The sequence below is a fragment of the Cyanistes caeruleus genome, chromosome 27 (assembly GCF_971803275.1).
Source record: "Cyanistes caeruleus chromosome 27, bCyaCae1.hap1.1, whole genome shotgun sequence".
Taxonomy (NCBI): domain Eukaryota; kingdom Metazoa; phylum Chordata; class Aves; order Passeriformes; family Paridae; genus Cyanistes; species Cyanistes caeruleus.
The window spans coordinates 4,244,822-4,252,181 of record NC_141727.1 but is presented as its reverse complement, the minus strand read 5'-3'; positions in this window follow the sequence as shown (position 1 = coordinate 4,252,181).

Here is a 7,360-nt window from a genome sequence, read left to right as displayed (position 1 = left end):
CCCAGGATGGGGAACGAGGCCGATTTGGGGTCCCAGGGTGGGGAACGAGGCCGATTTGGGGTCCCAGGATGAGGAACGAGGCCGATTTGGGGTCCCAGGATGAGGAACGAGGCTGATTTGGGGTCCCAGGATGAGGAACGAGGCTGATTTGGGGTCCCAGGATGAGGAACGAGGCCGATTTGGGGTCCCAGGAAGGGGAACGAGGCTGATTTGGGGTCCCAGGATGAGGAACGAGGCTGATTTGAGGTCCCAGGATGAGGAATGAGGCCGATTTGGGGTCCCAGGATGAGGAACGAGGCCGATTTGGGACCCTGGGATGGAGACCGAGGCCGATTTGGGGTCCCAGGGTGTGGAACGGGGCTGATTTTGGGGTCCCAGGATGGGGAACGGGGCTGATTTTGGGGTCCCAGGAAGGGGAATGAGGCCGATTTGGGGTCCCAGGAAGGGGAACGAGGCCGATTTGGGGTCCCAGGATGGGGAACGAGGCCGATTTGGGGTCCCAGGATGAGGAACGAGGCTGATTTGGGGTCCCAGGATGAGGAACGAGGCCAATTTGGGTTCCCCACAGCCCCGAGGAAGCTTCAAGGCGATTCATTCCCGGCACTGCGGAACCCCGGGATGCTCCCACCACCCGGAGGAGCCCTCGGGGACCCGGGGACCCCCTCGCTGCCCCCTCGGGCCCCCAAAAAAGCGGCTTTTGTTGGGTCTGGAGCAGCCCCGGCGGGGCCGGGGTTTATTTTTAGCGTTCATTTGCATCAGAAAGCGGCGCGGCCCCCGCGGGCTCCCCCGGACAAAGGCGCTTTCTTCCCTCCCCGCCTCCCCCCGACCCCAACCCCGCGGGGGCTGCGGAGCCCCCCGGGACCCCCGCGGGGGGTGGGGGGATGCTGGTGGTGCCCACCCTGGGGGGGAAATGCCGGTGGGGGTCAGGGAGCTGCTCGGCGTCCTTAAATCCTGTCCCAAAATTCCGTCCTTAAATCGCGGCCCGAAATTCCGTCCCTAAATCCCATCCCAAAAGTTCCGTCCTTAAATCCCATCCCTCGATCCCATCCCTAAATCCCACTGCAAAATTCCATCCCGAAATCTCATCCCAAAATTCTGTCCTTAAATCCCACCCCTAAATCCCACCCCAAAATCCCATCCCAAAATCCCATCCCAAAATCCCACCCCTAAATCCCATCCCTCAATCCCAACCCAAAATCCCACCCCAAAATCCCATCCCTAAATCCCATCCCTCAATCCCACCCCAAAATCCCACCCCTAAATCCCATCCCTAAATCCCATCCCTGAATCCCATCCCTGAATCCCATCCCTAAATCCCATCCCTCAATCCCACCCCAAAATCCCATCCCAAAATCCCATCCCTAAATCCCATCCCTAAATCCCACCCCAAAATCTCACCCCAAAATCCCATCCCTCAATCCCTTCCCTCAATCCCATCCCTAAATCCCATCCCTAAATCCAGTCTCTCAATCCCACCTGACCCAGGGGTGGGCCCGGGGTGTCTGAACCCCCCAGTTTGTGTGGGGGGGTCCCGTTTTGGGGGGCATGGGGGCGCTTCCCCTCCTCGGCCCCGCTCGTCCCAATGTGCTGAGGGGAATATGGGAACGAGGGAAACTGAGGCACGGGGTGGGGAGATCCGAGGGAAACTGAGGCACAGCATGGGATCTTGGATGGATGATGGATGGATGGATGGATGGATGGATGGATGGATGGATGGATGGATGGATGATGGATGGATGATGGATGGATGATGGATGATGGATGGATGGATGGATGGATGATGGATGGATGGATGGATGATGGATGGATGGATGGATGGATGGATGATGGATGGATGGATGGATGGATGGATGATGGATGGATGATGGATGGATGGATGATGGATGGATGGATGGATGATGGATGGATGATGGATGGATGGATGATGGATGATGGATGGATGGATGGAGGGATGATGATGATGGATGGATGGATGATGGATGGATGATGGATGGATGATGGATGGATGGATGGATGGATGGATGGATGGATGGATCCATGGATCCATGGATGGATGGATGATGGATGGATGGATGGATGGATCCATGGATGGATGGATCCATGGATGGATCGATGGATGATGGATGGATGGATGGATGGATCCATGGATGGATGGATCCATGGATGGATGGATGGATGGATGGATGGATGGATGGATGATGGATGGATGATGGATGGATGATGGATGGATGATGGATGGATGGATGATGGATGGATGATGGATGGATGATGGATGGATGGATGGATGATGGATGGATGGATGGATGGATGATGGATGGATGATGGATGGATGATGGATGGATGGATGGATGGATGATGGATGGATGGATGGATGGATGATGGATGGATGGATGATGGATGGATGGATGGATGGATGATGGATGGATGATGGATGGATGGATGGATGGATGGATGATGGATGGATGGATGGATGATGGATGGATGATGGATGGATGGATGGATGGATGATGGATGGATGGATGGATGGATGGATGATGGATGGATGATGGATGGATGGATGGATGATGGATGGATGATGGATGGATGATGGATGGATGGATGGATGATGGATGGATGATGGATGGATGGATGATGGATGGATGGATGATGGATGGATGGATGGATGGATGGAGGGATGATGATGATGGATGGATGGATGATGGATGGATGATGGATGGATGATGGATGGATGGATAGATCCATGGATGGATGGATGGATGGATGGATGGATCCATGGATGGATGGATGGAGGGAGGATTTGGAGTGGAGCCGGGTGTGTGGGGCAGGTGGGATGTGGGATGCAGGGTGAGGATGGATAGAATCCATGGATGATGGAAGCAGGGAGGGATGGAGGAAGCAGCGGGATGGGGCTGCCGGGGTCCCGGGAGGGGCCGGGCGGAGGGGAGGGAGGGGAGGGCGGCGGCGGGGTCCGGGTGGGGCCGGGGGGGCCCCCTCCCGTCGCCGCTCACATGACGCCGCTCCCGGGATGCGCCGGGCGGCGCCGGGCGTGGGCGGCGGCGGCGAGAGGCGGCGGCAGCGGGGCCGCACCGGGGCGCGCCGGCTCCGCCACCGGCACCGGGAACGCCACCGGCACCGCCACCGCCACCGCCACCGGCCCATGGCCCGCGGCCGGACCGCCGCGCCCGCCCCCTGAGCGGCTCCATGGAGCAGGTAAGATCGGGACCGGGATAAGGAGCGGGGGCAGGAACGGGACGGGTCCGGCACCCACGGGCGCGGCACCGCGCAGAGGGTCCGACACACCCGGGGACCCCACCCGGCCGTGCTGTGCTCCCCTCCTGCCCTGCCGGGTCCCCACCCACCTTCCCCCGGCCCCCGGCGTCACCCCCCGCGCTCTCCCCGCCGCCCACCTGCTGCCCCGGCAGCACCTGAGCCCCCCCGCAGCATCGCCCAGGCGGGACCGAGACCCCCAGCGCCCCCCGTGTGCCTCCCCCAGCCCGGGTGTGCCCTGGGACCCCCTCCCCGCTCCGCCTCACACAGCCCGGGGTGGGTCTCCCCGCGATTTGGGGAGGGGGTTTCTGCTCGGGGATCGGGGCTGGAGCCGCCGTGAGGGTGTGGAAAAACCTCGGGGTGTGTGTGGGGGGGTCCTTTCCTCTGTCTCCCCATCCCAACGCCTCCAGCCCCCGTCCCGCCCCGGCCGGGCTGTGCTGGCCCCTCCACGCCGCCCACCCGGAGCCGGGGGTCTCTCGGGCAGGAGGGGCTTGGGGTGGGGATCACCCCCCTCTCCCAGCTGTGGGGTCCAGCTCCCTGCCCGGGGGTCCCCGCCTCCCCCACCCCTCCGGCTCAGCCCCGATCCCAGCGCAGCATTTGGTGCCTCGTGGGTGCCCCGCGCCCCCCGCGCCCCCCGCACCCCCCGAGGGGCCGGGGCAGCTCCGGGGCCCCGCTCGGAGGCTCGGCTGCGGGCACGGCCCGTCCCCAGCACGCAGCGAGCTCCGGCCGCACGTTGGGGGCCGCGTGCTGCAAAATCCATCCCCCCCCCCTTCCCGCCCCACCTCCCCCGAGCCGGGAAAAGCGGCAGAGGAGGGGGGAGCGCCGGGGGTGTCACAGCGTGGCGATGTCACCCGGCTGCGTGCCGGTCACCACCCTCCATCACCCCCCCACCCCACACCCGGGACCCCCGGGGTGCCCCCCGCCCCACCGGCAAAGCCACCGCGCGTGGCCCGCGGCGACATGGCCGGGGTTCAGCGTCCCCCGGGGGGGCTGCGAGCCCCCGGCCGCCGGCTGCGCATTCCCGCTGGGAAATAAAAAAAAAAAAATCCCCCTCTTCCCACATCCAGCTGCAATGCAGAGGAGCTCCCGAGCCTTCCCTGCCGCCCTGATTGGCGGCGACGCCTCTGGAAAGGGGCCGTGGTAATTTTAGGCCGTGAGCGGCAGCAGGTTGGCATGTGCCCGCCGGCACCGGGCACGGCCGGGAGGCTCCGGCGGCGCTGCCCGGCCGCTCTCCCTCCTCCCGGGAGCGGCTCCCACCGCCCACGGCAGCCGGGGATGCTGCGCAGCGCCCGGGGCACCCCAAATCCCGGCAGCATCGCGGCCCCTCCCTGATGTGGGATGAGCACGTAAGTCCTGGGCGGCCCCCCCGGCTTTGCGCGGCCTCGCTCCCGGGATTCCGCTGCCGGCCCCGAGCCCCCCGGGCCGCGCTGTTGTTTATCCCGGCGGGATAAGGGAAGGAGGGGTTGGGGCCGTAACCCTTTCGTCTGCCGCCCGCTCAAAATGGCTTCGTGCGGCTGCTGCCGCCGGGGAACGGGAGCTGCGGGCTGGAACCGGGAGAGCGCTGGGGGCGCACCCGGAGAGACCCCACCCCAGCGGGGCAGCCACGCCACCCACCCTGGGCAGCGCCTGGTCACTGTCCGGCCTCGGGCAGCGCTGCCCTGCCCCGCTCCCCCTCCCCACCTCCTCCTCCCCGCTCCCCGCTTTTGCTTTTCTTCGTTTTAATTCCCGGGATTAGGTTAAAACCCATCTTCCAGGCAGGATTCCCCCTCTCGCTCCCTTTGTCTGCGGCGCGGAAGCGGCTCCGCAGGGAGCGGCAGCCCGGGTGGGTGGGTGGGCGGGCGGGGGGGGCTCCGGCTCCCCCAGATCCGCTCCTGCAGCTGCCGGGATTTGGGATTTGGGGTTGGGGAGGGGGAGGACGGAGGAGCGATGGATCTGCCCTGCCTGGTGGGCAGCGGGAGGGAGGCAGGGCGGTGATTTTCGGGTGGATGGTCACGGAATGGGGCGTGGGGCAGCCCCGGCAGGTGTGTGCCGCTGTCCCACCCTGCACGTGGGGACACAGGGGCGGGGATGTCCCCGCGGGGCTGCGAGGGGCCGGGGTGGGGCTGGGGGAGACAAAGAACGGGAATTCTTTTGGGGTGGGGAGGGAGCAGCGGAGGCACGGTGACACCCGCGCCTTGGTGACACCCGCGCCTTGGGGACACCCGCGGGGAAAGCGCGCAGGGGCGGGGATGGGGCTGGGGGCTCTCCTGGAGCCCCCTCCCCGCAGGACGGGGCTCAGCCCTCACCGCGCCTCGTGCGGGGGTCAGTCCCTGTCTCTGCAGAGCGAGGGGCCAGCTCAGCTTGTGTCACCTCCCTGGGTGGCACTGGGGACACCAGGAGGGGACTCAGAATCCCGGGATCCACAGCTGGGTCCTGCCGCCAGCGGCTTTTCCGTGCCGGGATCCTCCAGCCCGGCCGGAGGTGGCCGTGTCCCCTCGCGGGGGACACAGGAGGGACCCCCAGGAGTGGCGCTGCCAGGTGGGGACAGGAGCGGGTGGCACCGCTGGAGGAGGACTCCGCTCTTCCTCTGGGAAGGGCCGGACACGGGTTAGGACGGCCCGCGGTGCCAAACCCAGCCGGAGGGGACATTTCCTGGAAAGTGCCATTGGAGAGTGGCCAGTGGCGGCCAGCGGGGGTGGCCGGTCCTGCCTGGCCGGGCAGGCAGAGGGCAGCCGCTGGCACCGCCCGCCTCGCACACCCCGGGGACGCGTCCCTTGTCCCCACAAGGGGACACAGGGGACCCCCCCGTGGGTCCTGGGGTGGCCGCAGTCGGGGTGGGGGTGTCCGGAGGAAACTCCTGTCCCCTCACTGTCCCCTCCTGGCTCCCAAGGCCGGGCAAGGGACAGCAGTGACCCCGTGGTCAGTGCCCGCATTTCCAGAGGGAAAAACCCCTCCGTCCCACCCCTGGATGCTGTGGGTGGCTGCATCCCTGTCCTCATCCCTGAGTGACCCCTGTCCACCCTGGGATGTCCTTTGTGGTCCCACCTTGTCCCTGAATGTCCCTTCCCTGCTGCTGTCCCCTGCCCATCCCAGCTGGAATGACAGAGGCGGGAGATGCCAGCCCAGGAGCGGGTCCTGTGGCCTCTGTGGCCTCTGTCCAGGCCTCTGTGGCCTCTGTCCATCCCCTGTGACCCCTGTCCGGTCCCTGTGACCCCTGTCCGGGCTCTGTCACCCTTGTCCGGTCCCTGTGACCCCTGTCCGGGCTCTGTCACCCCCGTCCAGTCCCTGTGGCCCCTGTCCCGTCCCTGTGGCCCCTGTCCGGGCTCTGTCACCCCTGTCCCGTCCCTGTGGCCCCTGTCCGGGCTCTGTCACCCCTGTCCGGGCTCTGTCACCCCTGCCCGGGTTCTGTCACCCCTGTCCCGTCCCTGTGGCCCCTGTCCGGGCTCTATCACCCCTGTCCGGTCCCTGTGGCCCCTGTCCGGGCTCTGTCACCCCTGTCCGGTCCCTGTGGCCCCTGTCCGGGCTCTGTCACCCCTGTCGGGCCCGAATTCCCGGTGTTCCCGCGGCGGCCGCCGCCGGTTCGGGTGTTTATTTGTTCTGGTGGTGCCGCGCTGGCTCCGGGCGCCCGGAGGAAGTTGTTGTTGACACAGAATTTTCTTAATGGTGTCGCGGAGAACTCGCGCTTGGCAGCGGCGGTGTCGGGGGCTGGAATTCCCGGGAATGCGGGATGTCGGGGGCTGGAATTCCCGGGAATGCGGGATGTCGGGGGCTGGCATTCCTGGGAATGCGGGATGTCGGGGGCTGGAATTCCTGGGAATGCGGGATGTCGGGGGCTGGAATTCCCGGGAATGCGGGATGTCGGGGGCTGGCATTCCCGGGAATGCGGGGCGGCACGGGTTGACATTCCCGGGAATGCTGCATGGCACAGGCCGGCATTCCCAGGATTCCGAGGTGGCACAGGTTGGCATTCCCGGGATGTCGGGGGCTGGCATTCCCGGGAATGCGGGATGTCGGGGGCTGGAATTCCTGGGAATACGGGATGGCGTTGCCGGGAATGAGGAATATCGGGGGCTGGCATTCCGTGGGGCAGATCTGGGATGCGGGCAGGGAAACG